Here is a 27,383-nt window from a genome sequence, read left to right on the forward strand (position 1 = left end):
TTAGGGGATCAGTTCTACAACTGGGAACAGAGGACAGACACAAGAATAAAGACATTTCCAAGTCATGGCAAAGTTGCTTTCCTTTCCATTGCACTGCCACAGTGGATGTTGGTCTATGTTATCTGTGGGTCCAACAAAATTAGGCATCTTCACACAAAGCCAGAGGAGAACAATCTGCCTAGACAAGGTTTTCTAGTGTTTTCAGTACTAGTCCCAAGCTGCTTTGCCAGCTACAGCCTGGGAAAGACACACTTTACAGCATGGGTTAGCTATGTGCGCAGAAAATATTATTTGTGGGCAAAACCAGCGTGCAGTTATTGGAAAACACGGCTGTAAGTCTCCGTGTGAGTGTTGAAGTGACGTCACACAGTATTTTGGCAGTCACCAAGGAGATCCAGGTGCTCTCTGCTTCCTGTGCTCCTTTGGGTTATGCAAGTCTTTCTCCTTTTACACTCTTTTCCACTCTTTTTCTTTCTTTTCAGGCAGACTCCTGGAAAAACCTTTCATTTTCTTATGGACTCATTGACTGAGGTTTCCTGACTCAAATCCCTCTACAAGACCCTGCAGAAATGACATCAAAACATCACCATTTTGAGGCCACATGCTTTTCCTGCCCACTGATGTCCTTTGAGTTTGAATTGCAGTGTTTAGCTTTGACTGTGAGGCAAAGTTGGCAGTTTCCTGACTAACCCAAAGTGAGGTCAGAAAGAAGAATGAAAACCAGAAAGGCGCCCCAGAATGTCTGAGCAGAAGACAATCACATTTCTGTGTCAAAAAGAGGGCAAAACTAAGGATGTGGGACTTGCATGAAAAATCTTGTAGACAGTTATTTTTTTCTTCTTCCTTTCTCTCACAGTGGGACAAATTCCACTTTTATTTCAGTTCATCTGTAAAACATGAGGAGCCAGCTGAGCGTAGCGTTGGTTCAGAATGAGGGCAGCTGACAAGGGAAAGGTAAAAGGAACTTGTAACTGCTGCCGTTTTCTCCAAGAAATTATTGCAATGTGAAAAAAAAGCCCTCAAACTAACTTCCAAAGGATAGAGGAAGGCACTAGGACATCATCTAACATTCCCTGACATAGCAGACTCCAAGGTATAATTATTAATGCATAGGCCATTTAAATATAGGCCATCACCTCCTGTTGTCTCAGGTTTTCTTGTCATCATCTGGTGCTTGCTTAGGATAGGATGCAAATAGGAAGGAGGCAGCTCTAAGGGTCAGGAAGCAGAGTTAATGGGTGCAACTTGGGTGCAAGTGGAAGAGCAGGACATGAAAGAGCACCTTGGCTAGAAAAAGGTTGGAACAAACTGCTTTAGCTCACACATAAGATGTCTGGGGTATTTTGGGGGTCAGTTCTAGCTCCCATAGTTCCTTATAATACTATAGAACTATACAAAGTTCTGTATAGTTGGACACCACTCTTTGTTACTTCAATTCCTAAAGAGTAAAGGCTGCATTTCATAGCCAACATACTTTCCAAATGCTCCTTCATCTTCAAAGACTTCGGAAATTAATCACCAATGCAAGCTGTAAAAAACTATTCATCAACAGCATGTGTCACTTCCCAAGGAGCACAGAGAGGTACAGTGGCACAAGGCATTGCCAGGGAACTGTCCCCACTGATAGTGGCACTGCTCAAGTGGGGTCTGAGTCCCATCAGTGGAAAAGACCCCTCCCCTCCAGACAGCAGCACTGATCAGAGGGTTTGGGACTACAAGCATGCTACAATTTGCAAGTCTACAGCTATTAGACAGCGAGGGAGATTCAGAAACAGCCTAATTAGTTGCATTTTCTTTTCTAACCTCAGTCAAAAACCAGTCAGACTATGCTTTAGATTTGACATCCTATTAAATGCAGAACACAGGCCAATAGCTTTCATTTTCCCTTGTGATGCCACAGACTGTTGTTTTTATAGTTTGACAGAGAGACATAATTAGGCCTCAAAAAGGACAAGTCTAGACTATTAGTTCCCCACAGAGGCTCCCTGGAAAATCAGAACCCACAATTATTCTCCACTTTCCCACTGAGGCAAATTTGCAGATATCTGCTCTCCTGCCTCAGATTTTCTGCTCACAACCTTTAAGCCTGGGAATTCACTGTCCTTTCTCTTGAAGGGCACAAGGGAAGAGACAGGGAAGGATGGTGCTGGTGCTGGATTTTCCAAAGGGCAAAGGCATTTTAAGGACAATACATGGCATTGCTAATGCTATAAGTGTGAGGGCTTTTCAGTGCTTCAGGCAGAGCGGAAGAGAAATTTATTGCCATATTTCTGCCCCTTCAGAATTGGGCTTCAGAAAAATAGAAGTTACAGTTTTTTGCCTCAATCACATGTAAAATGAACCAAACACAGAGCAGCAGCCTGAGCACGATTCCTCTCCTGGTGTCACAGCAGCCATTGTCAGAGCAAGGCATTTAGTGACACTTCTCAGTGAGACCTTTGCCCGTTCTCCTCTCTGCTTCCAAGTTACCTGCAGCTTCGCTTTTTGTTTCTCAACAACCAGGAAGCAGAATCAGTCAGTCTCTGGCTACCACAGTCTCTCCCTCACAAGCAGTTCCTTAATCTTTCTTTGCCAAGTGGTACATACCAGCTCTCCCTTGCTTAGTTTCCAAGTGCTTGGATGGTTTCTGTACCTCTCCTGTTGAGCTGCAACCTTGGACACACCTGATTCAAAGGAGCTCTCAGGCTCAATATGAGCATGAAGCATTGGTCCTTTGTTTGTGCTGCAGCATCATATTTCAGATGCATCTCCAGTGTGTAATCCCCAGTAATCCTCAGTTCACAGTGTGCCTAGCCAGCAGTCCCTAATTCTGTGTAAACCACCCTACAGCTGTCTTTTTTGTCTCATATGTTACTGTTTTCAAGTCATTTCCCCAATCTATCAGCATTGTATTGAATTCTAATCCTATCTTCCAAAGTGTTACTCAGCACATTTCCTGGGAATTCGATGCACAAGGAACATCAGCTCCTTGTGAAGGCCACCTGCTTCCCATTGCTCTGTGCACGATCTGCCCCTGTCCCAGGAAGGTGCAGTGCGGAATATGCTGATGGTGCCCTTTTTCTGTGTGTGTGCTGAAGTGTTTTCCTTTCCTATGTGTGCTATCAAACCTACTCAAGACCATTTTGCTCTGTGGAATCACAGGATCACAGACTGGTTTGGACTGGAAGGAACCTTAAAGATCATTTCATTCCAACCGCCTGCCATGAGCAGGGACACCTTCCACTAGACCAGATCACTCCAAGCCCTGTCCAACCTGGCCTTGAACACTCCAAGGATGGGGCATCCACAGCTTCTCTGGGCAAACCCTAGATGCTTGATATCACAGAAATGAGCAAAATTCTGGACAGAGCTTATTTGCCTCTCAACAACTTCATGAAAATGTTTTCCATTTCTAATAATGAAGGTTTATCCCTTACTTTGGCCGAGGGTTATCACATCCCTACTCAGCTGCAACAGAAACCAAAGTCCTCCAGAGGTGTGCAGTTGCTAAATGTCCCCATTGGTGACACTGGTACCTTTTCTGGGCTGAAAGGGTCATCCACAGTCGTGCAGATGCCAAGTGCAGCCCAGCACCCTGTGAGCACTCAATTAGCCCGGCCGTGTCTGCTCAGCCTCTCAAGCACTCGGTGGAAGTAAAATGCTTACACGATCCCTCTGCCTACAAGGCCTTGAAATCTTTAGGGGGCCTGGCTTTGCTGCCTGGTTTTCCATTGACAGGCTGATAGAGACATCACAAATCTCTCCAAAGGCCAGTCACTAGGCTTCTTTCAACATCAAAGGGTGTCAATGTTCACTCTGCCTCAGAGCCTGGGGCAATATAAATCACACATGGATATGTGAACTGAGTGTTTGAGGTTAAATTCTCTCTGTATACACAAAAATTTCACCTTGGGTAACTGATACTATTGTGTTGTCTCCCCATCAACATCAAATGCTTTCTGTAAATCATAATAGTCCAATAGAAAACAAAGTTTTATAGGTGAAAGGAAAACAAAAAAAGGAAGGATGAACCAGGGTGTTGTGGGGAGAGATTAACTCATTTTAAATATACATTGTAATTATCTTGAAAGAAAAATCATTGAACTGATGAGGTTTTGTTGGTCTCTTTCAACACCCATAGTAACATTCATGCTCCCTGGGCCTGAACTGAGCCTCCAGTCACAGGGATGTGAACCACCTTCCCTGGATCATCTCTTGTGTGTTTCTTCCTAAAAGCACTTGCCCCCCAGCCAGGCTGATGACTGCCCATGGAGCACCTGCTCCCCACACTGCTCCTCCCTCTTCCATCCCGCTGTCCCACAGCGTGAGCCGGGCTGCCCAGATGCCACCTCCTGGCTCCAGCCATCAGCTGGAAAAGACGGAATGCCCGGGTGGTGGCTGTTGGGAGAGTCTGACTCACCCTGACTGGCACAGTTGTGGCACCTCTGTGGGGAGTCTCTGCCACCTCCAAACAGGAGACGGGACAGCTGGGGCTGTCAGTAAATTACACTGCACAAAGATAGCTCCGGTGCCTGCCTGGCCTCCTCCCTGGCAGGGGCTCTGGAGGCAGAGCTACATCAGCACATTTGCACGACGCTGCACCGCTGCCAACTGGCCCTGCCTGCTCCGAGCAGCAGCCGCAGGCACCTGATGCTGCTGCCCAGAGAACTCGGTCCAGCATCTTGCAGGGTATTCAAGAGATCATCCTGCGGCACAGAGTGCCAAGTCCCCGGGGGTTTTGCTGTCCCCAGGAAAGAAATGGCTGTTAAACCCAGGCTGTTTGCTACTCGATAGACTTGCTCAGCTCCCTGCATCTCATCTGCACTCTCAGCAGCAGGTTACGTTCCCTGGTTCAGCAGGGCAGGGACTGAAGCAGATGGAGCTCAGCAGCTCCTGCCTCCTCCTGCAGAGCACACACAGCTCACCCTCCACGCCGCCACTGCTGCTCCTCACACCAGAGAGGGATTTTTCCCTTGGGCAGCCACCCAGCCAGCCTCCAGGCTTTGCACTAAGCAGAAACAGGAGCTGGGAAACTACCTGCCTTAAACGGTGTGGTTTTAATGAGATTTTTTATGACCTCTGCAGTAAATTGCCTGTGCTCAGTATTGTGTTGGAGTAAGTAACACCCGGCAGAAATCGTAGCGAGGCAGTAATTGCAGAGTAGCTGCCTAAGATCTCCCTGCCATCAGGCAGGGGTTTTCATTTCATACATTAGTCACAATTTGCATATAATCATAGTCATAGTTGCATATAATCAGCACATCCCTTTGAATGGGAAGAAGGAAAAGGGGGTGAAAGCTGCCCAGCACTGGGGAAATGCATGGAGTCACTGTGGGTTTTATGGATCTCCCATCACTCCCAGCCTGCCAGGGGCCGCATTGCTACTCGAGTCACACACCCCTTAACACAACCTCTGGATTAAGGCAGAGAAAATGTGTTTGCCTGGCCATTTCTGAAAGGTTTTAGTGAACACTGGGTGCATTATACATCAGATTTTCCATTATTGCCATTGCCCAAGCTGCGACAACAGCAGATTCTCAACCATCCTAACAAAAATTATCTTTTCTTCTGGAAAGCTGTTCCTTAGAAATAATGACACCTCAAAGGGATGGGGGAAGTGTCTCTGGCTCCCTTCCTTCTCCCACTAAAACATCCTCATGCCCCTTAGGACCATGTTTGCTTTCTGATTGCTGCCATATGCACCAAACAGTTTTCCTACCTTCAGACCTCTGAGCTTTTGGATGTCGTATCCTGAGTTGGTTTTGGTTCTTGATCCCTCCTGCTGTCCTCACCATTGCAGCTCTCACAGCAGGAGTGAGGATGTGAGCCTGGGCTGTGTGATGTCCTTGGGAGGTTATCAGGACACCCTGGCAGAAGAGACAGACCCGTCAGGGACAGGCACCATCCTGAAAGGGCAATTGCTTCTGTGTCACTGAAACAGCCTGTGCTTCCCAAGGAGGGGACAGGCTGGTATTATAAGACACTAAACAGCTTGAAAAGTCAGAGCTGATGATCAGAAAAATTTCTCCATCACCTTATGTGGTGCAGGAGATATTCATCACCTCAACCCTTCAAAGCCAGCAACCACAGCTAGAGAAGAACTATATTCTGGCACACGTAATCTTAGTCCTTGTTTGGCACAGTAGTGTTTGAGGCAACATTTCAGGCTGTAACTGAGGGAACTGTGCTTCATCAACAGCCTCCAGCTTTTCACCCAGCAAAAGAGCATGGCTTTTCCTGGGATTTTAAACAGCCTTAAAAGGACCATCATGGGATATTCACTCATTTTTGTCCACTATTGTGAAATCATGATGTGAAGTTCTTTATGTTTTGAATAGCATTTGTCTCTTTCTGGTTTTTATTTTTTAAGCACAGTCTGCTCGGCTGCAGTCAGGGAATGATTATCTTGCAGAAGTTGTACCTTGTCCATTGACTCGCTGGGCCCATCTCATGTCTGGCTTAAAATCTGCATAATGAGAAGAAAGCCATTTTCCTTGAGATCCATTCAAAGCTCCTCGAGCGCCAGGTTGTTGTTTTTTAATCACACAAAATGGTATATATTAATGAGCTCTGAAGTTACATAAAGATAGATTTAAAGCATAAAAACACTAATATGCCCTGTAGCATTCAGTGCTTTGAACACGGAATGGCATCTGTGTGAGAGTGTGATTGCAGGCAGCTATGGAAACCCGTGCCAAAAAATGAGGCAATGCTGAACAAGTGGTGTAAGATTGGGAAAAAACTGGGAACGAAGATATTCAATTTGCATTAAAAGGCCTAGCTCGCTAGCAGCCCAAATTGTGCAACTTTCTGCCTTTAAATGCTTATTTTCTGGTTCTGCTGCCAATGTGGAGATTGTCTTTTTCCTGGAAGAAAATTTCCCTCTCCCTCCAGCCACCAACAGAAATAAAGAGCAAGCCAGTTCCCGGGTCAGATGTGGCTGTTCCAAATGGGACAAGTTTCGCAACCATGGAAAAGTGCAAGGTCTTCCCTCGTCTCTGCATTCATCCTGAGCAATTTCCTTCTCATTTCCAGATGGTGCCAATTAAGACTAGGAACCCCTGCCCTAACAGTTGTTAACAAAACAAGCACAATCTGAGACTTTAATGAGTAAAACTAGAGTCACATCATATGCCCAAGAGAAGCCAAAATGAAAAGAACGATGGCAGTTGGAAAACACTTGGGTGGCTGCTTCTTAAAATTGTAAAATGCTGGAGGATTTTTTACCATTTTTTTAAATTGTAAAATGCTAGATTATATTTTTAATACTGAGGGCTGCCTTCTACTGCTCAGTTCAGTGGGATTATTTTGAGGCCTAAAGATAATCATTTGGATAAACCATTCCAATCAGCGACCATTCCAATCAGCAGGGCCATACGTAATTCATATTAGAAGGTATTTTTCCAATACATTATTGAGTTAATTTTATAATCAGTAGATGGTAATTAGGATAGCATCCATGCTTTCAAAAACAAAACCAGATACTCCTGGTTAGAAGACCTCACCATTGAGACATCACTAAAACCACCAGCTAAAAATAGAAGCTCCATTAACTCAGGCTACAAACCAGATTCACAGGTTTTATGTCATGGGGAGGCAATTAACTATTTTCACAGATTACCTGAGGGTGTAATGGATGATCTGTCACTTGAAAACCTCAACTCAAGGGTGACCACCTACCAAAAACCATTCTCTGCCGCAGCTGTGTGCAACTTAACTCACAGATTTCTGAAAAAAAAACTACTATGGATTTTTCAGCTCCTGGGTAGCAAACCTTACACTTGTCCTGTTTGTATTAGCTACCTTTTTCTGACTCTGCACAAATAAATTGTGAATTCTGGGATTTGTGGACTGAAAAGCCAGCATTTTGCTCAAACCAAAGTTACAAACTTGATGGAAGAGTTTCTGACAAAATACCCATGTCACAAAGAGGTTCTTTTGACCATACAGCCTGTAAATATACTAAGACATGTTGGAAGTGCAGTTGAGAGGAGTTAAACCAAGCAAATGTCAGATAATCTTTTCCTTTAATAATTTATTTTTGTGTTGGGAAGTACTGTGGTATTTTTACATCTGAAAATGCTTGGGGGTTTGAGTATGATCCTATTCAAAGCCTGAGCACACACCAGCTGGTAGGATTCTACCAAAACCCATCCAATGCCCATCCCAGCAAAAATGAAGGAAGAAATACAAATATTTCAGGCTATTCTTCTATGCTACTTTACAATATTTGTTCCTTTCTTCCATGAAACACCAGCACAGAGCAGAACAGCCTGAACATGTCACATCACACGAGATGCTCCAGCCCTCCCATGAAATCTCACGGCCTGCTGGCCAAGAGGTGGCACTCAATAAACATAATGTGCTGTAATAATTGAGAGGGGTGGGCTTTTCTCCCCCTTTTCATATCTGATCTGCACAAATGTTGCTGTTCCATGTACATGACAATTACCAAAACCCAGCTGGAGTTTCCCATCACACTCTGCACTGTTCGGGCATACTCTGCATTGCGCGTGGTCTGTATTAAAGACCTGGTGGTTCCACTTGCAAGGGGAGCTGTAGCCCTGAAGTGCAAATCCCTGAAGTTGCCTCTCCACAACCCAGAAGCCCTCTCTTGTCTGTATTTCTCTTGTACTGCTAATGGAGAAGCCTGTGAACATTGAGGTTGAGATGCCCAGCCGTGGGAACGGGATCACCAGGCACTTCTGGTTAGTGAAAAAGTCAAAACAACCCCTTAGAGCATGAGCTGGTAAAGTCCCTTGCTTTAATTTTGCACCAAAATTTTAGATGACCCAAGCCATTCGTAACTCAGCATACATTATAACAGCAGAAGAGATGGATGTGCCCTGTCACAGCAGTGGAAACAACGCAGTGGATCAGAAGAGGTGGAAACTGATAAAGGACACAGGAGATAAGAGAAGTGACGTGGGGCAGACCAGAGGCCCATCTATCCCAGTGACTTCAGATGTCCGACAGCAAGCACAGGGAATCAGCAGGTATCATAGGAGACTATTTTGTGGCACACTCTCCCAAGAGGCTGCCTGAACAGGGATGCAAGGAACACATCAAGTGTAACACCAATTTCCAGCTCAAGTCTCCTCCTTAAACCTCCTGTTCTCTCTACCATGGCACAAGAAGATCCAGGGCCCTAAACTCAAAACCCCCTCTGAGAGACATAAGTCCTTATAAAGTCCTCATTGCCCAGGAGTCTTCTGAGAAATTCATAAAGGTCACTCCAGTTCTGACAGTGAGATGACTCCCTCAAGCTCAGACACAGTGCAGAGCCAGCTGCTGTGCGTGGTTGAGCACAGGGAGGGGGTTTACTACAGCAAACCTAGGAAGAGCGATGGGAAAGATCCTTCAGATTAGGAAACCCTGAGATTGAGTCCAGACACAAGGAGTCAGTTTAGAAAGCAGATTAATATTATACACAGGGATTTCTGAGCCAGCAAGATGAGCTATGCTTCATACTGCAATCAAAAAAAATAGAGGCAGCAAGAAGTTACATCATCCAGGTCTTAATCCAAAGATACACCTACTAAAAATGTAGCACATGGTTAAAATGCTTTGCTAGGTCAGAGACCTAATTTGCTCCCTGTCAGTAGAGCTGTTCTGTATCATGGACAGTGTTTGGGCTAATTAGACTCTGCTCCTGGCCACTGCAAGAGTAAAACCTAAGGCATGAATCCTCTGGCACTTGGAAGTGCTGTCAGCACTTTACAGATAACAACAAATGATAATAACCACCTTTGTGTTTGAGGTCTGTGCTTGGGGTGGTTTCAGGAGTGATCAGATGTGGCAGGGAAATTTTCCAAGCCAGTCAGGACAGAAAGATGTCCCAGATACAAATCTGGACACAGAGTTATTTTTACACCCTTTCTTACTTCACCTCCACTTTCAATTTCTAAACACTCCTGCAGATCATCCCTCCCCAAATCTTGCACTTTTAATGCTAAACTGTATCATTGCTGGCTCCAGTTTTAGATGTGGAAAGTACTTTTGCTCTTGCATGACTAATTCATATGCACAATTAACTTGCATGCACCTACACAGTGGATGATGGTCATTCAGGTGCTCTCCTGCTCCAGGACTCACCCACTTGTTGCAGGTGACTTTCAGCCTTGTGAGGAAGGGGCTGTTGTCCTGCTGTGTGCGTGGGGCCCAATTCCATTCCCCTCACAAACAACATCAATAATGCCACGATGCTCACTGCACCTGCAAATTTAACACATCATTGGGCATATATTTTGGGCAAGAAATTCCATAACTGCTTTCCCAACAGCACCGCCGCTGCTCTATTTTCTGAGATCCGGGTTCATTTTTTAACCCAGTTGAAACATCTCCTATTCCATCACACAGTAAAAAAGCTTCACTCACCTAAGTTACTCCAGTCATATACTAAAGACCAATAACATCTAGTTATGAACAGTTACAGGTTGGTTGCTCGTCTGCCTTCCCTCTAGCCTGTCGAAGCTGTTCACAGCCTGACAGTGCTGCCTCGCTGGGCAAGGGCCGCCAGCCAGGGCTGCGAACACTAGATGGCACTTTGCAGCAAGGAAGGTTAAGAGTTTATGCAACTAAATGCAGATCTCATTTATTGCCTCATTCACAGGACAAGATACTTTGCTCACTGTGTCCTCACCACCTCCTTGGTTCTAAGTGTTTTAGTTCACTGAGAAAAATTTTATCACTTCCCAGAAAAATTCTTACTTTCATTGATGGATACCTCTACTCTGGTGACATGAGTACTTCATGATGAGCTCTAGCATATATTAATATCAAACCACTTTGTGTTTTGCCTCAAGCTTGAGCATATGCAAGGAGCATCTATATGATAATGGCTAGGCCAGATACTCCAAAAGCTCTTCCTCCTGATTAAAAGACAAAACCAGACCCAGCAATGATCTTATTGCCATTTACTGAACTGCTGCATCAGAAAATGAGGGTCCTGCTTCAGGCCTAGAGATTCCTCCTGCCTTTCACACCAGGCTGTGACTGGTACTTCTTGGATCATTTCAAAGGGTCAGATGTTGCCCTTGGCTCGTGCCTGGAATTTGCTGGCCCAAGAGGAGCTAAGTGATGGTGTGTTACAGCCACACTGCAACTGAGCAGCGAGAAAATCGTCCAGCCCCACAGAATGGGCTCCTCCTTGGAACAGTGACAGGGAGACGTGCAGGTGCCTCAGACGCTCCTCTGGGTTGGCTGAGGACAAGGAGCTGCCCTTTCCCTGCTGACACCTGGGCCAGCATTCATGTGAACGTGGCTCCTTTTATTTATCCCTGCAGCTACACTGGAATAGTAACCCACAGCCAGCCTCAGCCTGCCTTGCAGAGCAGGTACGTGAACATGGTCTGGAGCATCCTCCTCCTTCTCTGCTGGAAGCTGAGGTTTCACCCCACCCTTTCCCAAGCCTGGCCTGCAGGCACCACAGTAAATAACTTGCTGCTCTCTATTTAGGAGCAAGGTAAATGGGCACCCATTGGCAAACATGATGGGCAGAAGGCTTAAGGCTGCTCTCAAGACACACGAGGAGACTGGGCCTTTCTGCAGCACCTTCCCAGGGACACCAGCACCAGCACGGGCTGCAGTGTCACACCAGTGGCATGGCAGCGAAGGCAGAGCTGGCAGCACCAGCTCCCCACGCAGCAGAGCAGACAGGCCGTGTCCTGCCGGGCAGGATACAAACAGCTGCACCATGGGCTCACCCGAGCTGACGCCCTTCTTCACCTCTTCCTCCAGACGTCTCCCAGATAAAATCCAGGGTAAATCTCCCACTAGTGCTACTTCACCTGTTCTGGAAACCTTTTTCATTCTTTTATAGCTATTATTCCTTCATCCTTTTGACTGTCAACTGTTGCTACTCCCTTAGAGCAGCAGCATTCCTGCCCAGCCTGATCTTTTCCAAGGTCTTTCTTAGCTACTTTCAAAACAGACAATGCACTTCCCACCTTTTGTAGCTTTATCCCTATCTTTTAAATAAAAGATTTCTACACTTTTGAAGTCGTCACCTGGATTATCTCTTTTTTCTCTCATCCTTTCCTATCTCCTCACCAAGGGCAGCATATCATTGCTTGGAAGTATTTCTTCTCTCTTCCTCCTTCAGGTCACTCTACTAGATTCTCTTTTTTCCCCAGCCACCAGTCAGGAAAGCAACTTGCTTTACCGCAAAGTCTCAGCTATGTGGTTTCTGAATTAACCAAACTGTTAGAAAAGTCGAACACACATCTGCATAGGTTCCCTTATTCCAGAAAGAACTGGATGATGCTCAAAACCAATTCTAGTTTCTGATGGTATCACAAACACTGTCCTCCCCCCAATTTAGTGAGTTGAATTCACATTACTCGCTCGCTTTGGCCTGCTTTGACATCATTTCTCATCTCCTCAGACAAATTCCAGGCAAATTCAATAGGATTTTTGTCTAAGGACTGGATAGACATCTTGAAGTTGTATATCAGCCCCACAGCCATGGCTAAACAGCACCAGTAACTACCAGCACACTGCTGATGGCCTCCACTGCTGCTGTTGGCTTCACCAACAAAGGCAGAGACAATGAAACGGAGAGAGATGGTAACAGAAAGGTGCTGTCCAGGAGACTGGTGGGGCCATCACATCAGCAGCACCAGACCAGCATGGGACCAGCCTGCTCACCTGCTGGGAACAGGGAAAACCCCCGCTCTCGGTCCCCTCATGGGAGCATGATGTGGGAGCTGGAGGTTGGCTGGTCAAAGGGCTCCCTGCTGCTACTGCTGACACCTAATGCTGAGCACCTCCCATCCAACACCCACACGGGGCCTCCTCCAGCACAGTCTCTGCTTAAAAAAACCCTCCAAACCAACCAGCCAACCAACACATCATAGCATATTCTTCCGTTCTTTCCCATCACACACTATAGCCCTATTAACCTAATAAAGACACTTCAATCTCCTTTCAGTTCAGGAGAATTCTCCCCATTGTTCCCACAGAAATCTCTCGGGATGTACTGCCAAGAGCGCGCATTTGCTGTCGAGTTCCAAGTTGCTTGAAATAACAAAGAATTATCCTTACAATTAAGATCAGGCTGTACAATTTAGATACGTGCCTTAAAAGAGTTATTATTCTCTGCCAGAGATGTATTGTTCTTCCCCATTTAATTTTATTTACTTTTTTAGTGGATGCAACAGTTACGCTGTCATTTATCGGAGAAGAAGGAAGCAGCAGCTGCAGAGCTGTGTATGTAAAATAAACACAGTGTGTATGAAGCTATCAGAAGCTCAGACTTCAAGGAGGAGAGGGGGAGGATTGCTTTTAATAAGATCTCATGTCAGTAAAGTTGTGAGATGGAACGGCGGGGTCTTACCCTATTAAAAATAAGAGTGGGAACAAATTCTCTTATTTAATGGAACAGCAGTGTGAGCTGTGTGTGTACAGACAGAGGCCTTAATTTAAAAAGTAAAAAGCAATTTGGTCATTCATGTTCAGACTTCGGGCACTCTGCAGAGCATGCCGAAAGCACTCATTTCTTTTTAACCCTTTGGCTGCAAGACCTGTACAGCATGGAGGAGGCAAAGCCAGGGTCTGTTTATCCCTTGAAGAGCACTTTTTTTCTTCCTCTGGTGCTGTGCAGGCTGATCCTGGGAAAGGCAGGTGGGAGGCAGGAGTCTTGCTCCCAGCTCTGATGCTGCTGGTTGTGTTTGCCTGGGTGAATTGTTTCACCTGCCATCAGTACAAACACAGATGCTGATGCTATCAATGGCTGCTAGTTGTTTGTTTATTTGTCTGTGTTCAGCCAGTGACCAGGAACCCCCCAAGCATGAGAACACCCAGACCAGACAGCTGGACCAGAGCCTGCTGCAACTGTACTCACCAACATGATGTCACATGTCATGACTCGAATCTGCCACATCCCTCACACATGGGATGTTTGTGCTACAAGGACACTTAGGCACAGTGAAAGGCCTGTCCTAACACCATCAGAAGCAAGCACAGAATGGGGCCTTGTGTCCTGACCCCACAGACCAGCATAAGGGGGCAGTGGTTCCAGGGTGTCTGTCTGTGTGCACTCCCCGACATGCGTCAGAACCATGGGGCACTGGGACCACCAGATCAGGTTGGATGAACATCCTTAACTCAGGTGTTTAATAATAAAGCCAAAACCATTTTTTAATAGAGCTGGATTCACCCACAGGTGATAACAGTAATCCCACACACACTCCTCCTGTATCACCTGGCTCCAGCAGCATACCTTGCTCGACATGGAGCTGCACAATCTCTGAACGGCTCCAAAACAACAAACCACAACGGTATTTCCCAAAATGTTCTTACACACGTACAGAGCTCTATTGCAGGCATTATTTCAGTAATGGCATAATTGTGCAAAATATGTAAGTATTTTCTGTAATTGTATAATCAGTAGGTAATTACATAGAGGAGAAAATATAAACATATATTAAACAGGTGAATGCATTTACGATTCAAATATAAATTTCAGTGGCAAGTGAAACTGAGCCAGTCTGTACCTGTATGTGTAATTAACAGAGGATTGGAATTAAATACGTTGCATTTGTATAAATACCTGATAGACCCGAGGCCACCTTTGGACTAAGACTAAGAGAACAGTGACAACACATGGAGAGGCATTAGAAGGTGACAGAGGTGCAGCTTCAGGAGAGGCCTGTCCCAGTTTAAGGGATCTCTCTCTCATTCTCCTCTGCTGAAAAATGAGGAGCAGTAACAAAAGGAAATAGTTGGAGCTTCTGTTGTGCAGCTGCAGCCTCAGTGAGCCCTCCTGGTGCAAGGAGCCCAGCAACCACATCTGACACTAGAGATTATGAAATCACCGCCTGGACCTCTTAGACTCAACAACCTGACCTGATAAAAAGTAGTACAGAAATTCTGAAGGAAAAGCTGTTAGATCTTTGACCTCATTTCACTCCTGCTTCTCCTGATGTCAGCTATAGTCAGCCACTGGAGGCAAAATTAGGTCTCTAGGGTTTTATGTCTCATCTAGAAGACCCATATTACAGAAAAACAAACCCATTAGCACAAGCATCTTCCAAGAGAAATATTTTATCATATGGAACGTCTCAGGGATTCAGTCTTCAATGAGGACTGTGCTTCGATCACAGATGGGATCTTGGGAACTGCACTAAATCACAGATGGTATATTTCTTTCTATAATTCACAAAATGGGCTATTTCCACTGCTTGCTGGGTTTTTTCCCCTTCTCTGATTTTTATATTTTGCACATGGCAATTGCAAACATGGATACAATTTTTTAAAAGGGCCCTTGAAAACATTTTCTTTTAATGACGCCTGTAATCTTTTCCTGTTCAGTAAATCTAACACCAAAATATCAATCTTTTTAGAAATTAAAACATACTTAATTTTAATAGGATTGCATTTATGTTTTATATGCTTTGCTTATTTATCTTGTGTGTCATTTCCCTTTTCTTGGATAAGCTCAACATTCCCTTGTTATCTCTTGAAATACTGCTTCAGCCATGAGCTACTGCCTAGACTGAGACGCAGCAGCTCCTGCTGCTGCCCACTCATGAGCTGTGGACAACCAGTGGGTCCCACATTCCTACTCCTTACAGCCTGTGTTATCTTCATCCTGAACAACAACCAGCTGAACACAGCAGCATAGCCCAAATTCACCCCATTCCCTTCTTGCCCTTGACTGTGGTAATTATTTAGGCACCCTCTAAAATCCCTGTGCAGTCAGGAAGAGGATGGAAGGAGGGAAGGAGAGAAAGAAGCATCCCCTGGCACATCACATTCTTTGGAGAAGCCTCTTTCTCTCTGCTGTCTATGTAGGGAGCCTAAGGCAGGCAGGTACTTCACCAAACTTGGAGAAGGGAAAGGAATTTGGACATCCTCCAAACAACTTAGTCTTAAAACAACAGATGGAAACAGAGAGATATAGGGGTCCACGAACAGTCAATGGGATTGTGATATGAGTTTGCATAATACATGCCTGGCTTTGAACATCAGTGCATCTCCTCTTTCTAGCTGCTAAGTGACAGCAAAAAAAAAAAGCCAAAATTACATCTAATACTTTCCTGAAATTGCTTCATTGCTTTTCCATATAAACTGCTGCTATAACTGGCACAGAGTTTTTATTTGTTTGCTGGTAGGAGAGGAGGACAGCCTATAAAGTCTGAATAAAAGAAAAAGCAGCTATGAGCAAATCTCTCTCTTCAGCCACGATCCAAAAAGATTTAGAGCTCCACATGTTGATATCAGTACAGTAACAACTGAGCTCCCACCAGCATCATGCTGCGATCCAATCTCTGGGGATCCTCTTCTATATCCATTTAACATCTCCACCTCATTTGCTATCACAAGATGCTCAAATACTGTTGTCATTTTTATTCTGTTTTCTATTTACTGATGTTATCAAATATTACACTTCACTGGAGGGTAATCTAGAGAACATTGCATGCCCTCTTCAATACTGAGCTGCTCAAACACTCACATGCCAACCCCAGAGCCGAACAACAAATCAAACGAAGATTCCATGCAAGCCAATGGCAATCCTTCTGCTGGGCTTTGAATCACACTTTTCAAGAGTATTTCCAATTCTCACCAAATCAGGATTCAATAATCCTTCAACACTGGTAAGAGATCGGGATTGCAATGACACCCAGTCAGGCTCTGGCTGAGTAGGTGTTTGTGACCTACTCATCACTAGGCTTTCAGTGTCTTGTGCTGACCTTCCTGACCCTCAGGAAATGCCCACAGTGATCCCCTGGGGTCACAGACTATGATTTTGACCCACAGGAGAGCAGCTCCAAATTCCACCCTGAACACTTGTGCCTCAGACATGGTCACAGTTATCAGCACATTCTAATTGTGCAAAATTCACAATCTCGCTTCAAACCCTCGTCAACACTCTCAGTGGGTCTCGGTGGGTCTCTCCCACCACCTTTTTTAGGAGAAAATGCATATCTAACACGCGGTCTCAGAAGGGTGAGGGCCACCTCAGATTATGCAGCACTCATCCAACAGACTCACAGAGCAATAAAATCCCTGACAAACCTCATACCAGGTCAGAGCAAAGATCCAGTGTCCCATCTTTGATGGGTCCAGTGCTGCTGGACAGGTAAATCAACATCTGGTTCATAGATGGTCTCCTGCTTTCTGTCAATCAGAAATTAGGGACTTCTTGGATTAGGAGCTGCTTCTGCACCACCATGTTTCATGGCCAGGCAACCATCTTCCCTCCCCTCACTTTGCTCTTCATTTAACATATTCCTGTTGTTGGTCTCTGAGTTCTTCCAGAGCCTCCAGTGACTTTCTCCACTATTTAAATACACACTTCATGAAATCACATTTCTTTGTGAGATGTTTTTTTGGACTCCTTTGTATCCTGCTAACATGTCCCTCTCCCAAGTCTCCCTCATGTAGAAGTAGTGCCTGACTACCAATCTGGTTGCCTTTTTGGCTAACAAGATGGGAAAAGCCAGGAAGGTGGCCAGGCATCTGTATTTTCTACAGATTTGGGAGGATAAGTAGCCAGTGAAAAGTGGTGTGTGAAGCATACTCTGACTGCATCTCTAAAATCCCCACACAAGAGCTCCACAGCTGGAATGGAGACTGCTCTTGGAATTTAATGCCCATACTCTCTCCTATACAGCCCAACCATTCAGCCTTTATGAGGGTGAAGTGGATATGAGCCTAAATGTTTTAGAGGCAGTGAGTTTGTAGTCATGCCACACATGATTTAGTGAATAACTGATGCAAGGCAAAAAGATGGCACAGCTCTGTGATCTAACAGCTGTGCAAACAGGCTAGAGAATTTAAAATTCAGAAAGCTGTATCTCCAGGAAAGCATTTAAAGGAAAAAAAATCCCTAGTGCCACATCTGGTGGCATCAAATTGTCATTATGACATGGTATTTAAGATGATTTAATGGGTTTATTGCTGCGAAAGAACCTTGGAGTTTGCTTAAACTACTGTGCATTAAAAGGATGTAACTCTAAATGATATTCTGACAAACTACTGCCTAAAGAGTTCATTACCTTTCAGGAACACACACGTATGTACATCAGCATGTGTGTGTGTGGAAATAAATAGGTCAGTAGACAGAAAGATGATCAGGAGCTGCACATCTCCACACACACATATTCAACAACACACAGACTCACATGTGTTGGGAGACATACCTTTTGAAAAATTCATTCATCCCCTCTCTCTTCTACACCTCATACATCCATACAGCAGGCAAGATCCCTGTCCACCTTAATTACTTCTCACTTAGGGCACTGAATCAATGGGTGGTTTTGAAACAAAGGATTCAGCTACTAAAAACAGCCTGGGAAAGTGCCCAGGAAAGGTTACTGATTATAGACAGCTTCTAAGAAAAGGTGTCCCAAAAAAGAAAAGGTGTCTCTTCTCTTGCTGAATATTTTTTATGTGACTTAGTGTTTCTCTCACCTTTAGTTCCCAGAACAGTTCTCATTTCCTCTGAATGTTCTGACTTCTTATCTCAAGCTCTTTCAGCTTGTTGATTTTAAATTCAATCTGGTTAATTCAAATTCAGGGCACGTTGCTCCTGAAGTCTTTCACTGTTTCTGATTGCACAAAATGGGGCTGTTAATGGTATGGGGTTTTGTCAGCCAGGAATGGTGCAAACTTCCTTTTACTTCTTCCTTTCATACTAGATTGACACAACACAAGCTGGTCAGACAATCTTGCATTGGGTGTCTCACTCAGGGGGGTCTCTCTCCACTGACTGCACAAAGAATCACAGAACCATAGCATGGTTTGGGTTCAAGGGACCTTAAAGATCATCTTGTTCCAAACCCCTGCTGTGAGCAGGGACACCTTCCATTAAATCAGGCTGCTAAAAGCTCCACCCAACCTGGCCTTGAACACTTTTACAGATGGGGCAGCTACAACTTCTCTGGGCAACTTGTTCCAGGGCACATTGGATAGATGGCTTAGGTGAATGATGAGGATCACAACCCATGAAATTGTATGATGGAGCACATTTGTCCAAACAGACAAATTCCTGAACAATCCCATCAAGTCACCATCATCTGTGGCTATTTTCCACGACCAGTGAATGTGTCTGCCTCTTTGAATGCAAGTAAACTGTCAAAGCATATTCTGCCCCTGCTAGTCAACCCAACGTGCACAGAATGGGGAAGTAAAAAGGGCAGTTTTGCTCTGTTCAAGACTGAATTTGCTCTTTAGACACCAGAAGTGACCCAGACAAGGTGGCATTGAGCTTCACACATCCCAGTGAGCCACCAGACCTCTGCAGTGCCCTACATTGTTCAGGAAGAGATGTGTTTGTTTCAATGGGGGCTTCTGCTGCTGATCCCCCATCCGTGTGGTACCACCAAACAGCTCAGGGCTTGCTCTCACCAACAGTCTGTCCTTGGTATCTGTTCACATCTCTGACTCTTATTTATATTTATCTATAACAAATTACATTTATTTTTCTTTTTTTTTCCCCTCAGTAAAATCCACCTCTTACAAAGCAAGAGAGAAGCTGAAGTTTGTTTCTTCTGAAAGCAAGTCAGCTCCAATTCAAAATGAGCAGGGGACTTCAACACCCAAAGGGTCAGTTTTTCTCTCTCTCTTTTCTTTTTCCTTTTTTTTTTCCAGTATGGCTTTGATAATGAATAATTGGAAGAGGGAGAAAAAATCACCTCAGGTTGTATATTGCCACTTCCTCTTGCATCATGGTTAATGCAAACCTTTGATTAGCCCACTGAAGAGACCACACATTCAATAATTTGAAGCAAAAGGTTAATGGTGTTATTACAACTATTATCCCTTTTAAAATCATTATCCTCTTGTTTTTTATGTCTATATTACCTTCACCTTTCCATGAACCCACTTTACCAGCTGTTTCCCTCCGTCATAAAGTTTGCTGAACATCATCCTAGGAATAGGATAAATGCCATGTTTTATCAATCAAGCCTAAGGGAATTCTCAGCATCTCATAACCCAAACTGTAAAGGGAGATTATTACAAAGTTTCTATTTTGATTTTTAAATTGGCCATGAGTGAAATACACACTTAATGTCAAGGTGCACAATGTTGCAATTATGACACCATTTTTCTTGGGAAATTTTACAGATCAGCAAAGTATGACAACTGAAGACTTAGAAGAGACTAATCAATTATCATTAATTTTAAATAGGTTCTTTACTAGAAGGCCAAATATTCTCAAGCAAAAATGCACAGAGTTACTAAAAGAAAGATAATGACAATGTGCTAAATCGAGGTGATAACCAGTCCCATTTCTAAAGCATCTTCCCCACTTAGCATCCAAATCCTACTGACATTCAAAAACTTTTATGCTTCAATGTAGAGAATATGAATTAACTTCCCAAAAGTTGTAGAGCGAGTTTGATTTTTACATCCATGGCAGTGTCTCAGACATATCTAAAAATGCTCATTTTTTCTCGAGAGACATCAACAGGATCCAGATTGTCTAACTTCAGTCACCTCAAGTCAGTTCCTCCATCAGCATTTGAGCTGAATCTTTGCTCTTTACAGTTAACTTCCTGGTGCAGTTGCTTTACAGTCAGCACCTTCTGGAATCTATTTTTCCATTTTTCAGATCCCATGGACACCAACAGTCAAAGCCCCCATCACACACCGAGCCCAAGATCGAACACTGGACCTAGAACTTGTATAAACAGAAGAAATTCCCAGCAAACCTAATTAAGTTAAAAAAAATGAAGCGTGGAGCGAAATTAAAGGCCTTAAAACAATCAAATTTTACAAGTGCTCAAACTTCATTATGCCGAATAAAATTATCACACTCTTCCTGGAATTTTAAAAGAATCTGTTAATGATAATGCCTCTACACGAAAATACATTCTTTGCAGAATGGCAACGGTGCAGCATTTACTGAGCTCTTAGTAAAATAAATGAAGTGCTCTGTGATTGCTTCCTTTGAACACGGAAAAATACAGGTAGTGCATACTAATGTTTTCCAACAATAGTGTCTATCAGGGAAAAGCTGTGATCTGCACAGATATTTAAGCAGAACAAAATGTAGCCTCTGCCTATGCCATTTTTATAATCATGGATGCACAGGACAAGTTAATGCCTGTATAACTTGGAGCATTGGTGACAGCACAAGCGAGGCATTTTCTTTCTCTCTTTTTAAAATTTGGAACATTTTTGCTACCAACTTCAGAGTAGTAATTCAAGACAAAGAAAGGGGAAAATTTGCCACATGAAAGATGTAATAAGAAGCAAATTCCCACTACAAAAGTCCTGTGATTGACGTGGTCTTGTCATTATCATTGAAAATAATCTTCTGGTATGTTATAATGACAAGAGAATGTGTAATGTTATTCTGATACAAGAAAAGCCTGTGTACATTCATTGATCCAAAGAATTCTAATTCACCCCGATGAGGAAGATAAGAATCACAGCAGCAGGCAGTTAAAAGTCCATCCAGCCCTGTATCCTGGCTCTGACAATGCCTCATATTTCACATTTCAGAAGAAACTGTCAAAATAGCCATTTCATTGTGCTCACTTCTAAAAATGAACAGCATTAATAGTGTGTTCTTATCTCCCAGGCTTTTCACGGCCAGCTGACCACTACTGGCTCCCACAACAACAGTTACCATGGCGAGTTTGATGTGTTCTCTTTTTCTTTTATACATATATATTTATGCATATAGGTGCATGGCTATAACACACAGATGCATGGCTATAACTTACAGATCCATGCAATAGCTGAAATTATAAAGCCCTAACCTTTTACTACATTTAAGAATAACTTGAGCACTTTATTTTAAAAGGAAATACAGGCTAAATGAGCCATGACCAGCCCAGCTTTTTCATTTCTGTTTTAATTCACAGCTTGAACCAGTAACTGACAAATTTCTCCAAGAAATGTTGAAATATTTTTAGATGTGGTTAAACCCACTAACGGTTTTAAAAGGCCACCAGTTAAAACACAGACTCCTGGGTTTGGAGGAATGGGCCTCAGGATATGAGGCATAAAAGATTCCACTTCTTCAGCTCATCAAAGGCAAGGCTAAAAGGCTGATAACTCTTGATAGGTATCTAGAAAAATCCTGTAATGGGGATGATTCGACCTCATACAAAGTAGCCAAAAAAATTACTATTTAGAAACTACCTTGGAATTAAGACACCATTTCCTTGAAGTAAGATGAATAAAAATCAGAAGTGGCTAGAAAGAATAACAGTGTTGCAATGTCCTGGCATCTTTATGGTAAGATTTCGTATCTTACTGGAATGCTCTGCTGCAGAGTTTGTGAGAGCCTTTGCTTTTAGGCACACTAAAGGGGAAGAAAACGTGACTCAAAACATCCTGGTCTCCGCAGGGCCCATGAAATGATTTGAGAGAGATTCAGTTTCACTTCCATAGTGGGACGTGTTCATGAACGTGCAGCTCTACCCTAAGACAATAATTCTAATCAGATTTCATGCCTTGCAGCATCAGCTGGTTGCCTGTAAGAGGATTTTTTTCCCCCCAGATGTGTCAGTCAGCTTCCATTGCTGGGGGTGTTCTCCTTCCCTCCAAAGCACTGGAGCCAGGAGCTTCAGGTCCTCTCTTGGACACCCAGAATATCCTTGGTTGATTCAATGCCTTGCTTACAGGTCCAAGGTTATTCTGGTCACCAAAGTTTAGGGAAAGGTTCTTAAGGAGCTGGATTGTTTTGGGGTATATGTGCTTTTCTGCCTTCTGCCATCCAAAGCTAATTTCCCTCTGCACACCCCTCACCAGTGACAGTGCCCTGCTTTCACTTGTTCCCCTCCTGTTTCAGGCACCACAATGATATGATGGCTGAAATACCAGCTGGGGTTTTAAGCTTGAGAAAAAGTATGCAAGGAAAACCTGTAGTAGTAGCAGTTTGTGATAGTGGGTTAGTTTGACTAGATGGACTCCAGGCAGTTTCTATGAAACTCCAAACCCCCCCTCAGCGTTATGACGAAAAAGGCTCCACGTCACGGAACAACTTCAGCTACTCCAGAAGTGGGAGGTCAAGTATCCGAATGCATTTGTACAAGCTCCCTAACACCCCCCCTTCTCTCAGAACATCCAACCATCTGACATCAGGCAGAAGCACCTCACGACAAACACACCTTAAGGACAGAATCACACTGTGTCTATACCTCAAATGATGCTGAAACAGCAGCAAAAGCCAAATAACGATCCCAGGCTGCTCCCTGTCCTGCCCATCACTCGTGTTATCTCAGGCTGCTGACTCCACTTTCCATCCATTGTAGCTCTTACTCTACATTCCCTTTGGGCATAAAGCATTCCATTATCTCCATTTTCTGCTGAGGTAATATCTCTCCTAAGCCTGGGCAACAACAAAACCAGCTCAGGTTGTGAAAAAATCGCTTCACGTGGAGCACCTCTGCATCTGCAAATTGCTGTGCTGCTGAGAGCCACACACAGACATGAGGGTGACGCCTTCAACCAGAGGTTGTCCAGCAAACAGCTCGCTTGGAACAACCTTTGCAAAGATTTGGGATATGCCACCCGTGTTTTCTCTGAGATGTGATCCAATGTCAGTGCTTGGTGCGAACTGGGAAGGCTGAAGTGGCACCACAAGGCACACATTCCTGTTAACGGGAATGCTCTATCAAAAGATGAGTTCAGATCCAGGCATGCATTTCCCTTCAGTGTGAGTTTCCTGATACGAGATTTGGGTTCATCCCAAGTTCAAGTTTTTTCAGTTTGAATTTAAAAAAAAAAAAAAAAGGCACTTCACAAAGCCCTCAAAACCCTCAAATTATAGACCATAGTAGGAACCAGCTAAAGCAGCACATAACTAAGAACCCAAATGAGTCTGTTAAGTCCCATTTCCCTTTCTGGTTATTCATTCCCTTGAGCTGGAACACCAAACCACGATCCACATTAATAATGCAGCTGCTGTTTCAGAGTTGATTTAACAACAGAAATCTGTATCCTCATTCCATGTCAGATATTTTTAGGAACATTTCTGACCACCTTGCTTTGAAGTCACTGAAATGCAGAGGGGTACATGATACAATTGTAGGAAGCTCTTCCTCCAGAGGAGCACTTCCAGAAGGCCACTCTAATTGTGCAGGCACCACAGCCCCAATAAATCTTTCTGTCCTCAGGGGACAGCAGGATGATGAGATGTTCTAACCACATCCATTATTTTTCTCTACTCACGCTCCTTGCAAAGCCTCTAGCAGCTGTAAACATCCAAAGCTACCTTGGAGCAGTCCTCTGCTGCCCAGCTGAGTGCTGGATTTAGATAATTTTTATGCACAGGAATGAGCTGTAACAGATCCTGCACTCTGATTCATTGTATAAATATTTAAGTAAACAACAGGTCGCTCACATGTTTATCAGCGCACAAAACAACATGATGGTCCGTCACGTGCTGGGATGCAATTCCAGTGTGTGGAACCAGTGTGGGAACCCTTGTCCCGTGGACAGGCTCAGAGGTGTTCACCTGGAGGTGAGGGGGAGGGTCCTGGCACTGCACTGCCACTGGAAGTGGAAGGGATTCCTTGCAGTTTGCACCACAACCTTCCCCTCTGCCCCAGCCTCCTGACTCAGGGATGACACACCTCTCCCACCCCTTGGTATGAACCAAGGATTCAGTGCATGAGCCTTGACAGCTTGGTTCTCCATCATCAACCTTGTGCAACCTACTGTATCCTTCTTCTGTCTCGTATTTCCTACGTGGGCTATCCTACTCTCATTCGTGATTTTCCATTTCCAGACATAACCTTGAATTAAGATTGATCTTTTGGCCTTGAAGGCGATTGTGCTTTGTCTGACTGGGCCATGTGAACAAACACCTGCCCAGATAAAACCTTCAGATTCCTGGGCCAGTATCTCAGTATTTGCTTTTCTCAATTTGCCACATACGGCATGATCCTTAAAAACATGTTTCCTGGTGTTTTATGCACTGGTTGTAGTGACATATCAGACTAGCTGGGCAGCAGCACTTGGAAAAGCATCTCTGGCTGCTCTCAGTCTCTTATCTGTAAATGTCACTTAATTGTCTAAGAAAAATTTGGCTGACCTTTCAATTACTGGTAATAGAATAAAAGCAATAAAAGCCTGTCCATGACAGTAAGTGTCACCAGTATCCAGTCATCGCTTTCTTGTGCTGATTGGGAGTGCCAGGGCTGCATTTTTGGCACAGTGCTGATAAGAAACTTGCTGGTAATAGGCCAGGAAGTAGGGAGAGAAAGGAATTGTCTCTCATCCCTCCCTGCCCTGACTCCACAAACAACTCCAGAAAGCGGATTTCTGAGTTGTCTGGAAAAAGAAGGCCCTACATTCTGAGGGCTTTTGTGGAACTTAAGAGCCCGTAATATCCGCTCTCAGGGGTAAATATTGCTCTCAGCCAACTGCTTCCTGACATGTGTCAGACCCACTGAGAGAGCTGAAACTATGAGCAGATAAAGGATGAGGTACATGGGCAAATCCTCCCTACCATGCAGAAAGGTCAGGATGGAGTTTGCACACTGTTCGTTGCCTGTGTGAGGCCTTCACTCATGCACACCTGTCCCATGGCTCTTCCACCCAGCTCAACTGCAGCTCAGACACTGCTTGTTTGCCCACTGCGTTTTGTACTGGCTGAGAAAGCCACTTGAACGGATGTTATAGCACAGCAATCTCAAATAAGAACTCCACAGCCTGTAAATTAGCTGTTAGCAGCTCTCATAAACACTTCCCCAAGTCCTCCTCCAGCAGCAGAAATAGCTCTTCACTCTCTAAACTGCCAGGCCGTTGATTAAGAACAGAAAAGCTTAGTTGGCAAACTCCTAGTGCTGGTGCCTGACTCACGATGAAGAGCTCTGTCTCCATTCCTTTCAAGCAGGAAGAGGACAGCAAATACTCATCAAGTTTTTCACATCCCTCCCAGTTACTGCTTGGATTTCTGAAAAACAAAACCTTCCCAGAAGCAGAATTTGTTGCTGAGACCATTTCTTATCCTGTATCTCCCACCAAAAAAAAAAAAAAAAAAAAAAAAAAAGTTATTTACATATCATGTGTCCTTCCCATTGTGGAAACCTGGACTCTATTCCATACTTTCCAAAACTCTTCTGGCAGGCTAAAGCCCTGATAGCCTGTTCTATCAGTATGTGCACAGAAATTAGTTAAAAAATAGTTACTGCCTGTAGAAACTTACATCATGAGACCTATCTAAATTCAGTGACCTGACCACAGCAGTCATTTCCAAATTAACCATCAGAGCCAGGACATTACCAGCTGCTGTAGGAAGATGTTCTCCCACTTCCTTTGCCTTCAAGATGAGTCTGTGATTCTAGAGCTGTTCACTGCTTTGTGGATACTCTCCAATTAGACCCTTCTTTGTGTATTTTTTTACTCTTACACACTAATTTGTGCATTAACTAATTCGTTCAGGCAGCTCTTTCTTACACAGTCCTGAATAAAGTGGCAAAATAAGTGAAATGAAAACATAATTAAGCATGTCAATATAACTCCTGCTCTTTCACACCTACTCCTGCATTCAGACAACCAGTCACACACAAACACCCACAACTTAGTCTGAGTGTTCATCTCCTCTTCCTTCCTCCTGGCTCATCAGAGACTAAAATAGTCATGTGGTGGATTCCACCATTCATTTTATGTCATTGGGTGGGTCAGTTAAAATGTCTCAAACACCACAAAGTGTCCTCAAGATGGGTAGATGAGAAAACCAATCACTCCATGATAATTCCAACAAATTCTGGTCTTTGCATCCTGATGAAAAAAAATGTATTAAAGGACAAACAAACATCAGGGATAAGTATCACCTGACTGTGACAGAATGTTCCTATTAACTGTGTCCTCTACAGGCTAATTGTTCAAGTTATTGAAGCCTCCTAATTCTCACTAATTCTGTGTAATGTTTTGTTCCACAAGCAATTGTCCATGTTTATTCATTTCCCTATCTACCTCATTTGCACTTAAAAAGAATAAATGGGAGGCAATGTTTGAATGGTCACATAAACCCCTAGGAGAATTAATTACTTTTACACAGGCTCTAATTCATGCAGGAAAAAGGGAGGTGTGGGATTTTGATTTTTTTTCCCTCTGTATCACGCTCTCAAAATCAGCCTGCACACACACATTGTACTTAAGAAAATTCTGCAAATAAGCAAATATTCAGTCTGGACATCTGAGCATGGTCTCTTGGCTGGCTACAAAACTTACCTTATACTTGCTAATGTGAAAAACTGGACATAAGGAAAAGATTCATGCAAAATTACTCATGTATTAGTTTAATTGAACTAAAAACCACCAATGTAGCGTGATTTCATACATCACAATTCCCAACTACAATGCATTTGCAGTTTCAATTGAAAAAAATTATTTCAAAAGCACAAAGGTATAAGAATATCCCAGAACTCTTTAACTACTCAGACAACCATCACAGCGTTATTTGCTTTAGTTACATAATTCTTCCTCATGAG

The 27,383-nt window shown here is 43.8% G+C and overlaps 1 long non-coding RNA gene across 1 annotated transcript in view; it reads left to right on the forward strand.

The window, feature by feature from the left end:
* The window catches only part of LOC135421013 (uncharacterized), a 400,285-nt gene extending 392,001 nt beyond the window's left edge, over positions 1-8,284 (forward strand). Inside the window, exon 12 of the long non-coding RNA XR_010433818.1 lies at positions 483-8,284. This is a non-coding gene — a long non-coding RNA (uncharacterized LOC135421013). The remainder of the gene's footprint in view (positions 1-482) is intronic.
* The last annotated feature ends 19,099 nt before the right edge of the window (positions 8,285-27,383 follow it).

This window comes from Pseudopipra pipra, chromosome 12 (genome assembly GCF_036250125.1).
Source record: "Pseudopipra pipra isolate bDixPip1 chromosome 12, bDixPip1.hap1, whole genome shotgun sequence".
NCBI lineage: Eukaryota > Metazoa > Chordata > Aves > Passeriformes > Pipridae > Pseudopipra > Pseudopipra pipra.